Source organism: Meleagris gallopavo, chromosome 5, assembly GCF_905368555.1.
Source record: "Meleagris gallopavo chromosome 5, MGAL_WU_HG_1.1, whole genome shotgun sequence".
In the NCBI taxonomy this organism is placed as follows: Eukaryota; Metazoa; Chordata; class Aves; order Galliformes; family Phasianidae; genus Meleagris; species Meleagris gallopavo.
In genome coordinates this window covers 26,631,926-26,653,355 of record NC_139408.1, presented here as the reverse complement: position 1 = coordinate 26,653,355, position 21,430 = coordinate 26,631,926, and the positions used below count along the sequence as shown (strand labels likewise).

Genomic DNA, 21,430 nt, shown 5'->3' with positions numbered 1-21,430 from the left:
TTTACAGAACAGTTTATCTTGAAATGCAGATAGATGAGCTATCTGCTGAGAAGAGTACAAAATAGTTTGTAATTTTCCTGACAAAACATGGTCTTTGGTTTTTATCTTAACCTGGCAAAGAACTAACTTTCTGCAAAGAAAAACTGATTTTTAAAAAGGCGGTATTGGTAGCAACAAATAAGAATGGCTGCTTCTTTCAGAAGAGATATGATGAAGTGGGCTCTGCATTTGTTGTTGGTTTTCTCCTTTTCAAACTTAAGTATTTGCATTGCTTTCTTTAGAATGCTAACTGTTGTCACTGAAAACTTGTTTTCACAATTGTTCTAGGAATACCTCGATGTTTCAACTAAATTGGTTCCATCACAAGACAAAAGTATTAGCTCTCAGATGAGAAGCTTTTCAAGCCAGTGCTACTTTCTTGTACTGGTACTAGTGAGAGGTACAATTATATTAAAGGTCAATGAAAAACCTTTTATGCACTATTATGGTCATGTGCTGTGTAGCTAGAAAAATCAGCTTCTGAAAGCGTAACCCATGGTGATTATGAATAATCAGGATAGGTTATGGCTTACAGCATTAGGATGATGTGAAACAATAAGAAGCCTTTTCAAATAAAATGAAAAAAGGAAATTTTGTTCTACAGTCCATTTTGAGAAAAATGCTAGGTATTACAGTAATTGACTCCTGTTGACAGAGCAGTAAAGTGGTTAATGAATTAAATGCAATGTTACTAATTTTGATTTATGCTTTATAATTATGATGTTAAAACCTGTACTAGACCATAAATCTGTCTCAGATTTCCTTTCTTGCTTTGGTGAAAGGAAATAAAAACAAAAAACAAACAACACAAAATGAGAGGACTTGGAATTACAGCTTCCCAAACGTACCAACTTGGGACGAATCTCCATTCATTAAAAAAATTGAAGCATAATTCCATTTCAAATCTATTTCTGTACTGCTATTTTACAAAAAGTAAATGAGAGACTAAAAAGGTTTTACTTGCTTAGCTTTCTTCATTGGCAGTATCACTGTAAAAAATTTCCTAAAGATTCCGAAAAGCAGAAGGTAAATGTCCTCTGCATTTCAATGTTATTGGCTATAGGAGTCCTCCTGTCGAGTTTTCTTCATTCTTAATGGGCTTGGTCTCAGTGGAAATCTTATCGCTTGAAGGTAGAAGGCAGCCTTTCACATTGCCTTGAACTGTTCTGTGGAATGCTAAGAGAAACTGAAACATCATTTTACCTGAAAAATAAAATTGTGGAAGAATGCAAGATATCAGATTATTCTGGCAGTAAGCCTCAAAGCAAATGTTCTTTAGCTTGACAAGCTAAGCATGAAAGTATATGCCTTATTAGGATGCAAATTCTATGTATATGACTCATTTGTTGTGTAATGTTGTCATGCTTTTTTTTTTTTTTTTGCTTTATCAGAATCGTATATGTATTACTATATAGAGAGACTCTATTAAATGACTCTGTATTTCACTGTTCAAGAGGATGAAGGTCAAGGTGACTGTAACTTCAAAGTTTAGTAGTCTTATACATCTTCTTTTGTAACATATGACTCCAATTTTTGCCAAATGAGGGATTTTACTTCTTACTACTTCATACATCCCATTATTTGTTTGAACTTGTTTCTCTATTGCCTTATTTCTTCTCTTTCATAGTTGTTTCAGATTGTCTTTCTCTTGAGGTTCTAATGCTGATGAATTTAACACTGCTATTGGTACTCCTATGAACTTTTCTTGGGAAATGAATGGACTTAGAGAGCGCTTAGGAAGTGGAGGAGGTGATTTTTAAGATATCTGAGAAACATCTGAACTTCTTGCATCTTCTGTCAGAAGTTCTGAGTACTGTTAGATTCTGATTAGAACAAACGTTGCTAATTCTTATGGTTTCTAAAATTTAATTTGTTTTCTCTGTGTGTGTGTGTGTGTGGTGTGCTTTTATTTTTAAGGCTTTAGATGTAATTTCAATACATTCTAATGTTATTAATTATGAAAGGCTTCTGGAGCTCTGAACTGTTGTTATGCAGGTGAATTTCTGCTCTGAGAATGGCTTTTGTGGGAGGTGGCAGAAAGAAGGAGAAGCAAAGCCGTTCTTGTTTGGGAAGCAGGATTCTGGAATCAGGAAGGAGATGAAGCCACAAGGATTCTCCAGCGCTTGTGGTACTGGTATTGACATCTGGAAAGTAGAAAACAATCTAATGAATGCTATTCAAGTAACACTTTTTAATTCTTTCTAGGGTGATGTAAGAAAATGGCCTTTTCCAGTAGAACCAAGTTCTTTCTTCCCTCCCCCTATGTACGCCTACACCAGTGTTTTTTCAGTTCTGCAAGTGTGGTTTTTTTTTTTCTCACTCTCCCTCTGGTGTGTAGGCGGCCTTCCCAATCACAACTGAGCTTCACAGGCAATCTTTTTTTTTTTTCTTTAAAAAAAAAGTCATCTTTACACAGCAGGTCTATAATTTAACATCAAAGAAAAAGAGAATTGAGAGCTCTGGTTTAGAATTATGGTGTGTCTCAGTAATGGCTGAATGGAAGAAGTTTGCCTTGAAGAAAACAGAAAATTTTTCTTGACCAGAAGGCCACCACCTGTGGAAATTTACTCACCTGCTGCCAAAATGAGTTGTCAAACTATCGGAAGTGCAATCACAAGCAGACTTTAAACACTTCACTTGTGTCATTAGACTGAGTTGGGATTGAACATTTTTACCTCCAGATTAGAATGAATCTACTTGCAAGAGACAGGCTTGGTTTGTTGGTCAGTGAAAGTTTAAAAGTAATTCTTCTCTGCCTGTTACTTTTAAAATGAGTTCCACTTATAATTGAGATTAGGCTATAATTACTTCCACAAGGCCTGATAGTGCTGCCTGGCACATTTTAAAGAGTTTTGTTCTACACTAATGTTTTTGCTATGAGTTTTCAAACTTTACTCAACTCTTGAAATACTGTTGGGAGGGTAACAATAAGTGGGTGACTTAAATTCATTTGTTTCAGCAACCTGACATTTTGAAGATCACTGTAATGAAAGAACTAATGCTTGTGACAAGGTTATACATGCAGCTGAAGCTGGCATTGCAGCTGACAGCAACTGTCCTTGACTGCTTGGTCTGTCCCGTGCTGTCTCTACTTTACATCAGTGCAAGTGCTAATATGGTCTTGCAGTGAGCTGCAATTTTGAGAAACCAGATGAGAGAAATGATCTAGGCCTTCTTCAAGATCCTTATTTAGAGTGAGGTTTTCATCCTCCTCTGACATGATTCACTGAGCATCTCTACTAACATACGAGTGTGGTGAGAGCTGAGGATGGCAACATTCAGTGGCAGTTTGTGATCCAGCTCCTGCTTGTTCCTCCATGGAGTTCCTGGGACTGCAGCATCAATCTCCATGGTTACATCTGCTCATTCAGTCTAAATATAGAGGGCTCCCTGCATCTACGGATGCAAATTTTTTTTTGTAGCAATAGACAGAGATCAGATGGTAAGGCTAATGCTGAAACAGTACAGTGGGGTGTGTTCAGGGCAGTGTAAATAGGAAGGACTGATTTGGAAACTTTTCTTGCTGCTCTTAGAGACTTCTTAAAAGTCTGCAGTCGGTGACTTAGATAAATTTGCTCCTGCTGTCCCTTGTGCTTGTCATGTGTGATTGGCTTTCTGCTGAATAGTGAGGAAAAATGGGCCACAGCACTCAGAAGTATCCTGGTTTTTTAGGTGTAACCAAATGTTTGCTTAATCCCCAAATGACTGGCAGAATATATACCAAGATACAATCACTTGATTGAGAAAAAGGGTGATAAAAGAAGGTTGGGATTTTTACAGTGAAAAACTTCTCACCTAAGCACGCTGAGAAGAGGGAATCTTAGCTGCAGAAACTGAAATTGATGGTCTTACAAATCTTCGTGGTTCCTTCTGGCTTCTGATATTTCCTAAATATCCCTTTACCTTTTGAGAAAGATTTCACCTTTTGATTTCCCGTTTGAATTTTGTTCCCATCTGTGTGCTTCTGAGTCACTGGCAGTTTTTGTTTGAGCTTTCCTTGTCCCTTCAGGAAGCTGAACAGGTGAGAATGCATGCTCTTACTTCATGCTGATGGTCATCCTTAGCAGCGGTGCTCCTTGCCATGTGATCAGTGTTGCCTCTGTAACTGCTGACAGCATGCACTGTTTCAAGCAGTGCGGGAGGAGGGTGCTCTCCAGAAGGGTTAATTGGGTTAACTGCCTTCCTCCGAGCACCAGTCCATAGCCACTCTGCAGCTGAATGCACCTGCTCTGTGTGAGAGCTTTCTTCATGGAGGAGATAGGAGGGTACTGGATGATTACTCCCTCCTCACTTCCTGCTAGATGTTGTGGGTGTGTTCCTGAAAACAGGTTGTGCTCTGTTCAGGCAGTTACAGAATGCATGGCTTTGTCACGTTATCAAAAGCACAGCAGATCTTGTAGGTGGTTTATTTTTATCTCCCTGTGAAAGTGAACTCATTGCAAAGAAATCAGGGATGGTTATTCTGAATATGCCTGCTTGATTCTTGGATCACAGGCTAAAAGCTGGTCTTTGCCATTCTTTCACTGAACCTATCATATACTTTTAGGGATTAAATGAAAAGATAAAGATGACGTTGCAAGCATGAGATGCTACAGTTCTGTCCATTCAGCCTTGCCATCTGCCTGGCATGTATACAAACCGATCACAGGTGTGCAATGGCTCTGGTTCAAGAAGGCATAGCAGGAAGATTGGAAAATTGCAGTACATGCTTTTGGTTTTTGCCAGGGGTTGGGGAGTGGTGGTGGTGGTTTTGCAAAGATAGATGGGGTGGATTAGCATTCTCACTGAGCAGCTTCCTCATCTAACTCAACATGTTGCGCAAGTCGTAGTGCTGCCTGAAGGGAAACAGCCAGGATACTTGTTAGGGACCATAGTGAGAACAGCACTGAGGTCTGGGTGTAGATCAGTTGGAGCTGATTTGCATCCAGACGCTGGAAGTCATTGTCAGAAGTGCTGATATGGCCCCCTCCTCCAAAAACATTATAATGATGTGTTTATTGACAAATGCTTAAATTTGCAGATGTGGGATATGCAAAGGAAGTTCGGATTTGGAAATGGCAAGCACTGTAACAAACGTTGCTACTAAAAAAATACCCTCCCTTGTAAGTGTCAGTGCATGGTATGTTTAAAGAAACAAGTAGAACTTTTATTTGAGAGAATTAGTTAACACAACTTTTGTTCGTTATTTGAAATTGTTTCTGGAGGAATTTTTGAAATTGCTGAATTCCAGCTCCTAACAGCAGTAGTTATAGCTCAGTCTATTTCACTAGCAACTTTTCCTATTGTTTGTAAGCTCATAAGGTTTATGTTCCTGTACACTCATATACTGAAATTGATTAACAAGTTAACCATAATATCAAGTAACTTTTCTAGAAATTTAGATGTGCTCCAAGAAAGACGAATTTTCCTTGTTTTTAATACCTTTACATATCTATTTATACTCCATACAGATAGAAGGCATTCGGTAGCTTTAACTTACTGTCTTCTGTAATATTTTTGTGCTATTTTTGATAACTACAGCTACTATCTGTAAATGGAATGGAATTGGGAAATGCCTGGTATTTTTACCCTTCTCATGTAAAATGCTGCAGAATTACTAGATGTTAGCGATGTTGAGAGATTACTTGTACTGGAAAACAATTGCAACTGGACCCTTCAATTGAACAAAACTTGATAATGTTCTTAATAGCTAAGTATGCCCTTAATAGTAGGAAATATGTTCATGAGAAGTCTCACATTCATTTAACTGTGTCTGAGACTGAATGAAATGTGTATTATTTCAATTAATTGTATGAGAGTAAATTTTTGACTAGCTGTAAGGTTTTTATGCTTAGATCACTGTTCTCTGTTGGTCAGGAATTGCAGAGTGGGTAGGGTTGGCAGGGCCCTCTGGGTCCAACTGCCCAGCCTTTGATCCAGCAGGGATACTCAGAGCAGGATGCCCAGTGCCATGGCTGTGTGCCTTCTGAATATCTCCGAGTTGGAGACTCTACAGCCTCTGGGCAGCCTGTGCCAGTGCACCATCACCTGCACAGCACAGATACGTTCCTGGTGTTTAGAGGGAACCTCTCATGCTCCACCTGTGTCCAGTGCCTCTTGTCTTGGTACCAAGCACCCCGGTAAGAGCCCGGCTCTGTTCTCTTTGCACCCTCCCTTATTTGTTGAAATAAACTGATACCTCAGTGACTGAAGATACGGCGTTACTGAAAACAGTGATTCATTTTCTATGCTGCTGTTGGCACCTGTTGGCTAGGCGGGCAAGGAATGAGGATGCATATGCTGTGTCTGCAAACTTCCCAATTTCAAAATGGTTAGACACACCTGAATTAGCTTTGATCTAGCTAGCCTGGATTAAAAAAAAGAGTGTGTGGACTTAATAGTGTGGATTTTAGCATAGCCTGTTTGAGACTGCCAAGGAGTCTTGGAGCTTAATCTCTAAAATCCTGTGCCCTGGAAAACAAATGGTTTTTGTAAGGCTCTAATGTTAGTGAACTGTGTAGCTTGCATAGATGCAGAGCTGTGACTGTGAGTGAAGTACATGTATCGTATGCTGTGTGTGAATTTCCCTGCTTTATCTTTAGTAGGTGGAATGCAGTGTACCTTAGAACTACTAAGTATTTACTTCGTACTGTGTAGAATCATAAATTTACGGTGATTACCAAATGAGATGTTTACTGTGATTGACCTTTTGTGGGACTGACTGGTGAAGCATTAGCAACCTCGGTATTTTGAGTTTCTGCATGACTTAGCTTGCATGTTACGAGGGCTGCTCTGAAAGTAATGCCTCTTATTTTAGTACATTGGTCCATGACATCAAAGGCAGGTGCTGGTGATATGGCAGGAGACGTTGGACCTTTTCGCATCTATTCCGTTACGTTTTGTTGCTGTATGACGGATGGCAGCAGAGGGGTGGTCTGACAGAATGGCGTCTGACATGGAAGTGTGTACGAAGCAAAGGTGTGTCACTGAATTCCTCCATGTGGGGAAAAAAGGTGCCCACTGACATTCGTCAATACTTGCTGAATGTTTGTGGAGACCGAACAGTGGATTTGCACGCAGTGAGGTGATGGGTGGTGCGTTTCAACAGGAATGTGCTTGATTCCTTTGTGAAGTGTTTTGTGAATGAAAGCAACTGCTACTACTACAACTGCATTGACCATAAAATTTACTAAATTCCTGTTTGAAAACAAATATCTCTAGTTGAATTACAGGATTTATTTGGGAAGTATCCCATTTGAATGAAAATATTTCTGGGAATTTGGCAGTGGGCAGTCCTTAAAGGATTCTTATCTCCCCCAAAGCAAGAGAAGCTTCATTTGGAGCCTGCTAGATGAAAGATCAAGTTTCTTCCCTCTCTTACTCCCGACATTCTTCCTGCAGGCATTTTATTTTTTCTTCCACTTTTTTAGCATCATTCTTGAATTGTGGAAGGAAGAACTACTTTTAGTTTCTTTATGCCAAAGTAATGTAACTGTTTTCCTCCCTTTTTTTTGGTACTCTTGTTTGTTAAATCATTAGTGGATTGGCCACAACTTTGTGTTTTGAGTTTTCTTTTGCAGATATGATGGATTCAAGGAAGCTAACTAATGAATTGCAGTAATACACAAAGCTGTCACCTGTGAAGATCAGAGTTCACTCTTTCCACTTGAGATCAGAGAAGATCAGCTTGCTTTTCAGTCTAATTGCATTCACTGCTTATGCATAATGCAAAAGCACAACTTAACTCTGTTCTATGTGATGAAAGATAAAGATCAGTCTAAGACAATATGATATTAGCTTTTCAGATCCCATAGTGTGAGTTATGTCTTTTTATGTATAAAACATATGTGTACATACACATCATAATGTGAATGATTCCACGTAACTTCAGCATTAGCAGCAGTGCAATTAATAAATAGCATTTCCTGTTGGTCTTAAATTGTTTAGTTTTTTTTTTAGCATGTTAACATTCATATATGTTGTTAGATGATGGTCATTAATTTATATCATTATTTCCATATTTGAAATCTTAGTACTAAGATGCAGTTCTTTAGTACATTGAAGCTGTGCTATTTTTTGTGCTACTTTTTTTATTAGCACTAATATTTATTTGCTTTTTTTTTCCCCAGCATATGTGAATGACCGCATTTTTATTTTAAAACAAACAAAGCTTATTTGCAGAAGTTGCAAACAATTTTCTAGGTTCAGTTTTCTGGAAACTCAGCTTTGGTTTTGTGTGTGGTATATTGGAAAATGTGACAGAACAATTTTCTCCAAATTGTCCAACTCAGGATGGCAAAGTCTCTTCATGTTGTGGAATAGATTGGATAGTATGAAAGGTGTATATAAAGGTGATTTGGGGGTGTGATGTGGTGCGCTTACTGTTCTTACTGGTGAGTATTTGTACATGAGCAGGCCTTCCCAGATCTTATGAGGGTGGCCCTCTCATCCATCCCATCACTGCCTTGTCATCAGTGAGGCTGAATCCCTGGACCTGTCGGTGGCTTTCAGCTGTCCAGAACAGAGCTGGCCTGGCTGGCCTCTGGCTTGAGGCCAAGAAAGCAGCTTCCTCACCTGTTTGTCAGATTATCTTATTCTCTTGGTCTCAGCACATCTGAATTTGTTTGCAAACTTCTGATTAGGCAGCTGTGGTACAAGAAATACTGCAGATGACCTTTTTTCCGTCTTTTTTTCTTTTTCAAAATTTTCTAAAACTTTGTCTTGTCATTCATATAACGTGGCCCTTAAAAATCTTCACTTCTTAATATGACAGTCAAATGTTGGGGTAAGAGCCACCGCTGTTCTTACTAATTCATACTTCTGTGCGGTCAGTAATGTTTGTGAAGATCACAGCCCATAGGTGCAATAAGTGTGTTTGTGTAGGACGTACAGGAAAGATATGATTATTTATAGTATGAGGAAGCACTGAATAATTATTGTTTAAACTCAAGTTTAACTTTTTTTTTTTTCTTGCTCTAATTTTCTTTTTCCTTCTAGGTGTTCTTCAGAATAACTTCCTCCTTTAGTACCTCTTCTACTCTCTTGTAGAACCAGTGCTAAAGGTCTTTGCAGAATGGAGGAAAAGTTGATGTTGAGAACCAGCACACAATTCTTCCTTTAGAGGCAGAGAAAATCCTGCTACAGCCTCTCTTTTTTTTTTTTTTTTTTGAAAACAATTGGCTATTGGGAGGAGGTTGTTTGGATAGAGAATGAGCTGTGAAATAACTGGAGACTGAATGTCTTCCCAGCTGGGATTAATTTGGAATCAAAAGTTTATAGCATTCTTTAAACATTTACATGCTAGGCTGTGAGGGAGTAAGAGGGGACAGGCATACATTCCTTGCAAATCTTTGCTTCTTGCTTCTGTCCTTGACTATAAAAGGGAAGCAGGAATAGATATGGTAAGATTTGAAGGAGAAGGGAAGGAAAAAAAATAGAGAAAAGAAAAGTTAAAGGCTATTTAATATCTTTACTGTGAAATTAAAATTTGGGCCAAGTACTCCCTCTGGGATTGTTCTGCAAAGAAGTCATCGTGTCTTCCTTCATTGGTAAAGACTAATCCGGGTTTTTCAGCTTTGCTTTTATTAAAATGGCTTGGATGTAGAGAGGAATGTTGATACTCGTGACCAACTTAAAAGAGCAGGTTAAATATTTGGACAAGTTGGATTCGTTTTCTCATACATTAAAATCCTAGCAGTTGTCTTTCATCCAGAAATCACATTATACCTAGCTTATCTGCTTTTGGTTAAATCAGAAGTCCCACTAGCCTAGTGGTGCTGTCTGACAGAGCCTGGCAACAGTTGTACGTGGAGGAATATGGGAATGATTTATAGGCTTACTTGGTGACTTCTGGCTCAGGAACTGAATCAGGACTTTTTTTTACTCTTCATTGCCTTCCTCTTTCTCTTTTTCATTTTTCTTTTATTTGTTAAGAATAGCATTGCATTCCATACTCAGGGTGGAAATTCTGTGCAGTGGCATGACAGAGGACTAGTGTTCTCTTCAGAATGATTCACAGTGCTGTGTGAACTCAGTACAGGTGTGTTTTGTTGTTGCTGCCTTTTTTTCTTTTTCTTTTTTTTTTTTTTTTTTTTTTTTCAAAAACAAGGGATGTTTCCTTCTTTGTCTTTCAGGAGGCTGTATAGAACTAACATTGGTCTTTCACAATTTTTTTTGGTAGAACCAATTCTTGAGGTAGGAATTTGTTCTGAGTGATCTAGCTAGAAGCATTATACAGACTGATACTTATACTGTTGCCTCAACTGTAAATACCATGTATTGTTAGAAGAACTTAATTCTATTTTAGTACCTATGCAGTGACAATCCAGTTCTAAATTGAGTAGTAGTTAAATGTTGGAATAGTACCTCTTGGCAATCGGATTGCCAGCACATCTCAGGATCACACCAGTCATGGCCTATGTGAATTTAGAACATCTTTCTTTTGTGCTTTTTTTTTTTTCCTTAGCTAATCTGTCTGGGCATGAAACATAATTTTCATTTTATTTAATCTGCATTTGTTGGCTTTTATGCAATTTGACTTTGTGGCTTATACTATCAGTTTATTTTTAGTGCAAGCACATCAGACCAATAATATCAGATTTAGTGTTTGGAAAAGAGTTTTTGTCCAGCGAGTACTTCTGACAAGGAATTATGGAACTATATTTGAAATGTTTTTAGGAATGAGCATTATAAAAAATGAGAAACAGCTATGTCAAGATGTGCTTTGCAGTAGAGGAGCTTATGTGGTACAAAGTTTCTTCTTTCTTTATAGTACCAAACTTTAAAGTATGTTTAAAGCTTAGTGGGCATGGAGTGATTATGTTGTATCATGTTATACTTTGTGTTACAGAAGGTGGTCTTTCTTGTTCCTGGGTTGAACAGCTGGTAAACACCCCCACCTTTTATTTTTCTTTTCCTTCTCTGTACTAAGGAATAGGAAAATCTGCCCTCATTCTGAAATAATGATGAAACTATTGGAAATAATGTGCTGTTAAGTAAGTTTAAGCTTGTTTACTTAAAGTTACTCGTATGTTTTGAGGCTGAATCATTTTTGTTCTGAATCAACTCTTTTATTTTCTGTGTAAAATAATGAAGAATTCTTTTCCACAGTGCAGCCTTACTGAAAAGAGAGAAGAGCAGCTGTGTTTACTGAAAAAAACCAATTACAGAGATTTGTTTTCGTGTGTGGAAACAGTGTGGCAAGGTGTAATGTTTAGTGGTGATGGTATCTTTTTAGTATTGTAGTAGTTCAGAGATACTTGGTTGAAATATTTTTGTGGTGGGCAGAAATACGCTTATTTGTATGTACATACTGTTTCTTAAACCTGCTTTAATGATGACTTGCCTTTCCTAGCAGCTTTTGAATTTACTGATTTCAGTCATGTTTGATGGATAGTATAATTGAGGCTTGCACCTAAGTTCCAGATAGCTTGTGCAGGATAGTGGCTTGAATGGAGGAAAACCTGTTGTGTTGTCCAGCTGAAGATTGCAGTGCGAGTGCTTCTTGGGCAATGGACTCAAATGTATTAAGCTGAGTAAATGAGGAGAGAGGAAGGTCCTTTGAAAGATAGGAAAATATTCAGTAAGAAGCCAAACCCAACTAGGTTTCTTTCATTAGACTTGGTATACTTGGTTTTTATTACACTATTCTTACTTTTACTTCGTGTTGACCAAACAACGTGGCTCCACTTGTATTCCAGATTTACTCAAGGATACCTGTGAAATTAGTATTTTTATTATTTAATGGTAAATATGCACCTGAATGATCTTGTAGATGATTTGGTTGTATAGGGTACTCTTGAATAACACACAAAATGTTTTTCCGTAGGAATTTTGGAGATGAGTCAGTTTGGATGTTGATTTGAGGAAAAATATATGGAGAAATTAGAAATTCTGATAAAGATACAGAGACCATGGATTGTCAGATAATGGAGATGTTAAGGGAGTACTTCAAAGTTCATATTCCTTCATCATCTTGCCACGTGCAGATCTGTGCTCCTGATACCTGATGCTTTTTAAACAAAGGCAATTGTTTCACTTGTCATCTTTTGTTGTAACGTGATATGTTGGGACTTCATGTGGATCAAAGATGACCCAGAGTGTAAGATAATGTTGTCCTTACCTTATTAGTAAGAAAGTGTTTTGTATTATCAGCTAGAATTAGTAACTATTTCAGTAAGTCCATTTTGTTAGTCTGAGAATCTTTGTAATGCATTCTAGTGTATTCACTATACTTGTAAGGGTAAACAGTGTAATCATAGATCTGTCACAAGCAGGAACAGAGGCTATCTCAGCATAGTTTCTCTTTATAATATCAACAGGATCAGTATAAAACATAATACCTTTCGGACCAGTGTTTGTTTTGTATAAACTAGATGGTGCTTTCGTGTATTTTGATAGATACTCACTTGGAAATTCAGTAAGAAACTTTTGTGTGTCAGAATAGGATCTAATGTATAAGTGTATCTTCATTGTATCATTCAAGTGTATCTAATGTATAACGTATCTTCATTCTGACCAAAAGAATGTACACAAGTATGTGAAAAAGAAGGATAAGTATCCATCCTCTCTATCCTTCAAAACAAAAGGAAATCCCCAAAATACCAGGGAGTTTTGTTGATGATATCAAGGTGCTTCTGCCTAACCTATTCAAGAATGAAATCCCTCGTAGTGATGTAGAATTTCTTTTCTGGACTTCAAAAGATGTTTAGACAGCTGTTTATTCTCTAGAGTAGTGTTTTATTTTATTTTATTTTAGTACTCCAAGTATAAAAGTGCAGATTTTAAAAAATTTACCCGGTATGCAGACCAAATCATTGTCTAAAAATGGGAATGCTGGACCAGGAGTCACAAGCTTTGAACTATATTGCGGACTTTGCCACAGATTCTCTTTTAATCATCAGTCTCTCCATATAAAGCAGTTTCTTGCCTTTTAAAGGCATTGAGACTTCGTGGATTTTACTCACAATGACCATGTAACTTGGCAGCTGTTGGTGGCAAAGACCTGTTGGTGAATAAGGTTGGTGGTTCAGTACTTAAGAGCTTGCTGCTGGTTATGCATCTTGCAAGATCTCAGAATGTAGAACGGAAGTTCTTTGAGAGTTGTTTTCTGATGGAAAACACCATGCAAGGAGAGCTCATCTTCTCTAGGATGATGATAACGTTATCCCTATTCTTTGTTGTACCTACATACCAACAAGTGCTTGTACTCCTTCAGGAGTAGTAGTGTTGCCTTGTACATGTGGATATTGGTAACATGTTCTCTTTTACTATATTGTTGTTTTTCTCCAGCTGGCTGGATTCCTGATGATGTTTTTTCCCCCCCACAAAATTAAAGAACTGTAGGAGTTTGAAGCATCCTTTAGAGATCAAATCATACTCTCCTGCTAGAACAAATTCTGTACCACAGGTTGCACAGGTAGGTGTCCAGATGGGTCTTGAATGTCTCCGGAGAAGGAGATTGCACAACCTTTCTGGGCCATCTCTTCCGGCATTTTGTCACTCTAACAGTGGAGTTCTTCATTGTGTTATGTTAGTATGGAACTTCCCGTGTTTTGGTGTCTGGCTGTTGCTCTTTGTTCTGTTGCTGCATGCTCCTTGTACTGTTTAGTCAGCACCACTGACTTAACTCCCACACTTCAGATATTTGTAGAGTGATGAGGTTGTCTCTTAGCCTTCTCTACTTCATACTTAGAAGAGTCCCAGGTTTCTGAGCCTTTCCTCATATGGGACTTGCTTCGCGTTCCTAATCATCTTTGTTGCCCTCTGCTGGACTCTTTCTGGGAGATCCCTGTCTTTTTTGAAATGAGCCCAGAACTGGACACAGTATTCCAGATTTGGCCTCAGAAGAGCAGAGTAGAAGGGAAGATAACCTCCCTTGACCTACTGGCCACACTATTCTTAACGCACTCCAGGATACCATTGGCCGCCTAAGCTGTGAGTGCACAGTGCTGGCTCATGGCCAACCTGATGTCCACACGGACACCCAGATCCTTCTCTGCAGAGCTCCTCTTCAGCTGGTCAGCCTCTAACCTGTACTGATACCTGTGGTTATTCTTCTCCAGATGCAGGAGTCTACACTTGCTCTTGTTAAACCTCATCAGGTTACGCTTTCCCCAACTGTCTGGTTTGTCCAGGTCTTACTGAATGGCAGCACAGCCTGCTGGTGTGTCAGCCACTCCTGCCAGCTTTCTATAATCAGCAAACTTGCTGGAGATGCAGTCTATCTCTTCATCCAGGTTACTGATGAAGATGTTGAACAAGAGCAGACGCAGTACCAACCCCTGGGGAACACTGCTAGGCCTCCAGCTAGACTCTGCACTGCTGATCACAACCCTCTGAGCTCTGCCAGTCAGCCAGTTCTCTTTTTTTTTTTCCCTCTGTTAATGCAGATGTCAAGAGAAAGAGAGATGTTAAGAGGATTAGTTAAAAAACAAAAACAACACATTTATTCTACATACCAAATAAATAATTACTGTGTTTTTTGTTTCTGCAAGTGGCAAGTTAGTGTGCAACTAGAACCACTGCATTCTGTTCACAGAGTCAAAGAAAACAGTGTGGTATATATATTTCTGTCCAAATGTCAGTGGTTACTTTCTTTACTTCTCTGGCAGTACTGCAAGTACCTTTCCTGGAATTGGGTTACTTCTTTCACTCCTTCAGGTGCAGGTCTGTTGGATCAAGAAGTCATGTTCTAGTTTCACAGGTAGTTTAGCATAGTTCTGGAGATGTAATCAAAGTCTTTTTCTATCCTTCAGCAAATATTTTCACACGATGTGTAAAGAGTCTTGGGTTTTCAAATGCCTTTGCGTGTTATTCCATCTTTCCAATCTCTGTAAATATGCATGCTTTTGTGGAAAAAGAAGAGTAGTGTCTACCTCTATTTTTTTTTTTGTTTTTTTGTTTTACTATTGCCAGTGCCAGTTTGCTGCTGTACGTCCATCTACCAGGTCACAAGAGTTGATCTGTATATGTGAAAAATGTACTATTATTAAATTTATGCCAGCAAGGAATGTTGATGAATGAACTAGGGGTAAAACCTAAACAAGAGTTGATTAAAGTCTGAATTCCATGAAAGGCTGAAAGATGGTGTCACATTTTAGTATGTGCTGTTAACGCTTCCGCTCTGATAAATGCTTTGATTATCTCTGTATTTATGTAAATTTGTGCCAGATTTGGCAAAGTTTGAGTTGGAATATTATTGATGTTTCAAAGGAAACTTGAAAAATAAAATTGAAACTAGAGTATATGTCTGTGTATGGAGCTAAAATACATGTGTGTGCACAGACATCTGTAGGTAAAATCCAAATTATTTCATAGTGAAGGTATGTATATAATGTATGATGTATTTTGACACTTTGAAAAAGGAAAAAAATGAGAACCTTCCCATTGAAACTAAGTTTCCAAGTGTGACTGCATGGAAAACTGACAAATGTGGAAAAAGAAGTGCAGATAACAGTGTTAAGTATATTGTGATATTCTGATATCTGCGTTGTTTAATTCTAATTAAGGTATTTCAAGTTAGGTTTACAAGGTGACAAAAAGAAGAACTTCAGTTGGAAGGAATTTTCCTATTTGAGGAGAGGAGGCAAAGAGCAAGAGTTATCAGTTTAGATGTATTGTCACTTAAAATAATTCACAGAAATGAGTTTGTACTTAAAGGCCATAAAAAAAAGCAACAACTTTATTTACTTTAAACACATCTTGGAAAACCAGATATGCATAACTGTACATTAAGGAGATGAGTTTCTGTTTGCGGTTGCTGTCTTTGTTTTTAGTAACCTTAGAAAAAGATTTTAATGTACGTTTCTCAGAATGCAGAAGAATTATCTGCATGGTATTTCATAGCTAGGGCTATCTCGTTGTGTAGACTTTAAATATTTCCTTTCACTTCTCGTGCATCATCGTCTTCGTACTTTCCAGAATGATATCTGCTTGAGTGGAGCATCATGTTTATGACTCTTACACAGCCTGTGATCCAGTACAGCTAAGTTCTTTTCTGCTTTATTACTCATTAGTTGACTATGTCCCTTTTTTATCTCTTTTTTTTTTTTTTTTTTTTTTTTTTTGCTTTCATATGAATAGGCCATACGTGGTTGGCTTTGGAATCTGTGATTTAGCAGAGATTTTTTTTTTTCTTTATTTTTTCTTTTCTTTAATTGCAACTATCTCCTAAATGCTCCTTGGTCCCCTGGTTTGGTGGCACTTACAGATTCTTTCAGTATTCTACTGGTTGGGTACACGCATTACTCATGGAAATATGAAGCAAAACTTGATGCAGGACAAGTTTTAACTGACTCAACCTGAAATGCTTTAATGCTTCCCCTGTATTTTTATTTTTATTTTAAACTAAGCCATGGTTTCAGTTCTCTGAAAGAAAATTATCCAGCAGTTATGCTTATATACAGCAATTATTTCAGATACATGGTCTACAGATCATGTTGGATGGTGTCAGAGGCATCACTTACATAAATCACATCTGCTGCTCCCCTTAGACATCTGCCCAGTCAAAAGTGAATATCATATTTAGTATGACTATAATTTCTTTAACATAAATTGATTTCTCTTGTTCTTTTTCCTCCAGGGATATATCCAAATCTATCTTGAGCATCTGAGTTATTTTATTTGTCCTATCACTCCTTAAGTTCACTTTCTCCACTCTGTTGTTGAAAGACACACATAATATTCTGGAATCTCTCAAAGCAAATCAGTAATGCTATAGGAATGATTTAGACTAGTTATTTATATACTCCAGTATAGATTATTGTAAGTAGGTGGATTAAACTGTTCAAGTTTTTGAATGCACTGGTAATTAAATAAGTAAGTAAAGCACAACAGATTAAAAATGTAATTCGAATGCATGTTCTGGAAGTTGAAACCGTTGTGACTGGAAACTGTCCTGACATCTCTAATGCCTCCTTTCATAAATATTTGCTGTTTGACAAGTTTATTTTGTGAAATACTGAGCTAGTATTTGAGCGTCCTTTAGTTGTCTTGCCAGTGATGTGACTCAGACTGAAAACCCCTACTCTGAGAAGATAACATCTTTCTTACTACATTTCGTTCTATGGAATAGAACTAAATTTAAGCAGTGAGATCAAGACGTTAAAGAGCAATGCAAAGCTAAATAAACAGATGCGGATTCAGTATGGCTTAGTAGATTTTTTCCATGTAAGTTTTCTGATAACTTCTATTTGAAGAATAGAAGAGCTTCTGTTTAATCTGTCACGTTTGGGAAAGCACTCTAAGTGCAAAACAAGTAGAAAATAATTCCAAATAGCTGAAAATGTAGTTGCACAGCAGAGCTTAATATTAGGTTGCTTTTTCTAACTTGAATGAAAATTTGAGGGCATTTTCTTAAATTAAAAACTGCAAGGCTTAACCCAGTAGAATTACATTACTGACTGTAGGAAGATATACTGTTGAGGGAAGGTTGATTTTTCTTTTCCATTTGTGCTCTTCTCCCCGTTCAGTGGGGATTAATGAACAGCTGGAAAAATCCACAAAGTTAAATACAACATCCTGGATTACGGCATACACAGGATTTCACTGAACATGTTTACTCGGGTGCTGCCTTTGAAAGGAGTGGTGCTGGCACCGCTGTGTGCTGACTGGAGTTGGTTGAGAGGCCTCACACCACAGGGTGGGAGGGAACAGCCCTGAGCTCCAGTGTGCAGCACGCGTTGATGCTGCATTGAAGTGCACGGTGTGTCTTGGCTATCTTGCTGAGTTTAGCTAATGAGCTATTTATTTCATATGAATAGAAGAGAAGAGAAATAGAAGGAGAACTGTGTTGCACCAGAGGTTTTGCATGCTTGTGGGTAAACCTGTCCTCTGCATCAAAAAGCTGTTCAGGGGGCTCTTGACCTGTCTCAGTTTAAGCCTTTTATTTCAGTGACTTTTAATTCGGACAGATGTTCATGATTTAGTTTACTGCTCTGACTGTCAAGTTTGCTGGAGAACGCACAGTTGGCTTCACTGCCTCACGATTTGCAAACATGGCTACACTTGGCACATGGTAGCAGAGCACTTGAGCCTGCCCTGGCGTGGGGCTGTGGTGTCTGTGGGTCTTCCACTCTAATTGCTTTTTTCAGAAATAGGCTCTGTTAGCTGCAGGTCTCAGCGTTGAGCGTGCAGAGACAATCTGTGCTTTCTGTGCTGGCATCAGTGTGGTGTGGAGGGAGGAAACGCTTGTGATTCACATACCAGAGGGCTGAAGAACAGAAAAAGATGCTTGGCTGGGAGACAGAAGGACAGGCCACTAGGAGGGGAGAAAGAAAAGAATGTAAGAGCAGGAAACCGTTGAAAAGAAAAAAAAGGAGGAGGGAATAGGAGTGAGTGAAGTGAGCAGAAAAGTGGGAGGAATGGATTCATGAGCACCAGGCAGAAATGAGCAGCAGAGGTTCTGGGAACAGTGAAATGCGTACAGTTGTTTGGCTTTGAAACGTATACGTGAAAGTACTGCTTCTTGATAGCATTGCTGATACACAAACCTGGGATTTTGTGGCAGATGCTCTTGGTAGGAGGTTTCTTTGTCAAGAATATTGTTCTCAGACTCTTTGGCTGCCTAGCTCTTGAGTTAGTTAACTCTGAACAAGAATATTTTATCTGTATATTTTGCTTAGTTTTCTCTCTATTTTACCAGCTGCTATATCTTTGAAGAGAGATTTCCTGTGCCCTTCCTCAGATGTCTGTGATACTACCAAGAGGAACTGTCTTTCTGTAAGTGGAACTCTTCTGTGAATAGCACATTCATAATCTGAATTAATTGAAAACACTCATAGTAATGTGTGTTTGCAGAGAAGTCTGAACAGAGTTTAGTATGTAAAATAATTTGTCTTATATTCCGACTGTCTTAACCTCAAATTATGTATGATTTTTCATGGCTCGTAATTGAGAATAATGATAGATGCTCAGGGGAAACTCCTGTTTTTTTTTTTTTTTTGCTTTGGACGTTTGAAATGCATAGTAAACTTCTATTCTTAGCTTAGACAGTGATAATAAAAGCAGTACGTGTCTCTGTCAACAATGGTGAAAAATAAGTCTCTGGGGATTTCTGAATGTTTTATTTAATGATGAGAATAGTAAATCTATCCTGTGTGATGTCTGAGTGAGCTGTCTTATATCAAAACATCATTAATTCATTTTTATACTTTGCAGCAGTGTTTTGGGAATAAGTACTGGAATGAAAGCCAGAAGCTCCCCTCTAGATTGCAAGAATCACATTGTAGGGATTGTTGAGGGGTTGATTTATATTTTTTGGTTTAGTAATTTTGAACAGGAGGAAGAGGGGAGGGTCTTGATCTGCTTACTTAGCTTGGTTTGGCAGTTTAATCATGGTAGTGCAGCCATCAGACCTGTGTACATATTTGGGTGCTTGAAGATGAAGATGGGCACCCAATGAGATTTTGATTTACTTTTATACTTAATTACTTAATTACTATCAAATTGCAGAAGTAAGGACTTACTAAAATTGCTGAAGAATAGTCCATTTGTTTCTTCAGTAATACAGATTCTTACACTGTGGACTCTTGATTTTAATTTAGTTGAGCCATGTGTTTTTTTATATACATGTGTTGTATTTGGCATTTTTCTTCAAACTTGGAAAGTGTACACACATCCCTAAAGTCTTTAGGATAATAATGAACTGTGTTGGAAGACTCTGAATGTGAATTACAGCTGGTAGCTTTATGTTACTGCTAAACAGTACTATGAAAGATGGGTGCCTTGCTCCTACTCTCTCTTCCTTGCTCTGGCATTTACCTGAGCCTAAGATGATGTGACACATCAGCAGAAAGGGGCTGTTTTGGATATAGGAGGTAGCTTTCTACTGTTTCCTACTACGTATTTGTAATGCAAGGAAGTAAGCATGTGCCTGGAAAATTGGAGAGTGGAGCAGGGGCAGGGAGGAGAATTAATCTCTTTTCTCTTAAGCTCTTAAATTTCTCATTTCTGGAAGCCAGAGAAATGCATCTGCTGGATATGCAGGAGGAGATGAGTAGGGCCAACGTTTGGAAGCAGGAGTTGGTTTAGGCATAACGTGAACAACAGCTACTCTTGAAGTTGCAGGGATTGGGATGGAAGAGGCAGGGGGGTGTGGAAGACTGCTTGGCTCATGCAGTCAGAGGGGGGACTGCATGGTTGCACGGCCTGGGTAACAGCTGCTTGGAACAAGCCAGAAACAGCCCTACAGTTTCCCATCCCATGCATGAGGGGAGTGGCAGGGAGGCAGGAACTGCTCCCTGAGTGAGAGGGAGGCTCAGGAGCTGCTGTGGTGATCAGTCAGTTCACAGAGTACTCAAACCAGGAAAACAAATGGGCTGCCTGTACTAACTGTTTTCTGCTGAGTGGGAACAGTGCTGCGGTTATAAATGCAACTGTAGGAATCTAGCAGTGGTACCAAAAAGTAGCAGTTGTGAATGCTATTACTTTTTACGTAACTCAGATTTTAAAATTATCAGGGTTTTTTGGTATGCAGAATTAATGGCAAGCATGGATGGCTTATTTTGTGAGCCTTTTAATGCTAAAAACAGCAAATAATGAGATAACTGGATCCTATGTCACAAACCTTCGACATTTGTCTCCCCTCCAGGAAGAGGAAAAAAAAAACAACCTACCCCTCTACTATCTCGTATTTGTCATTAGTTACCAAAAAAAAAAAAAGTCAAAGCTTTGCTTATTGGTCTGATTGCTCATACTTAAAATAATTTCATAAATTAGAACATCTAAGTGATGTTTTAAGTGTAAAACTATAAGAAGAAATTTGTGAAAAGGAATTTGACCTATAAGAGGCTTTAGCCTTTATGATCTGATGTAAGTGAATCAAGCTAAAAATTGGAGAGTTTTTTTCTCATACCTACTTTACATAAGTGTTCTTTACTGATACCAAAACTGTATTTTGTATATTTATTTTTAGATTTTTTTTGTTAGATTTATTTTTAATAATTCAGACTCTTAGGAATGTGATGATATCACATGAGTAGGCCAGTTACTGAAGAAAGAGCCATACACAGTGCAAAATATGAAATAATGAGGCTAATGAGGCAAGGAGCCTGTGCTGTCTCCATTCAGTTTAAGATAGCTGGAAATATAAGAAAGTAAGCAAATTATTTGATGAGTTAGCAGTGAACCTAGCTATAACAATTGGAACAGAAGGAAGGACAGCCAACAGCTTGTCAATTTGATGGATGGCCCCTAGAGTTGTGTTTTTTTTTTTTTTTTTTAAAAGGAAATCATTCAAATCTATTGCTTTCATAGGATTTACCAGTGTGTGTCTATTCTCAGCTTCTGGCTTGGGAGCCACCAGTGGAATGTAAAACCTGTCCATCATCTGTGAACTGAAGTATTTTCAATAACCATGCAATTGAGCAGTGGAAGAGGAATAATTAAATGTCTTATAAAATGCTGAAGAAAA

General features: G+C 38.2%; 1 protein-coding gene across 3 annotated transcripts in view; it reads left to right on the top strand.

Moving 5' to 3' along the window:
- The window catches only part of SIPA1L1 (signal induced proliferation associated 1 like 1), a 190,538-nt gene that overhangs the window by 62,842 nt on the left and 106,266 nt on the right, over window positions 1–21,430 (top strand). For 2 of the 3 annotated variants that reach the window (XM_085224911.1, XM_085224909.1), the window contains exon 3: window positions 18,662–18,738. The exons of the other annotated variant lie outside the window; for it this stretch is intronic. The gene's annotated coding sequence lies outside the window, so the exon portion shown is untranslated. The remainder of the gene's footprint in view (window positions 1–18,661; window positions 18,739–21,430) is intronic. 3 annotated transcript variants of the gene reach the window in all.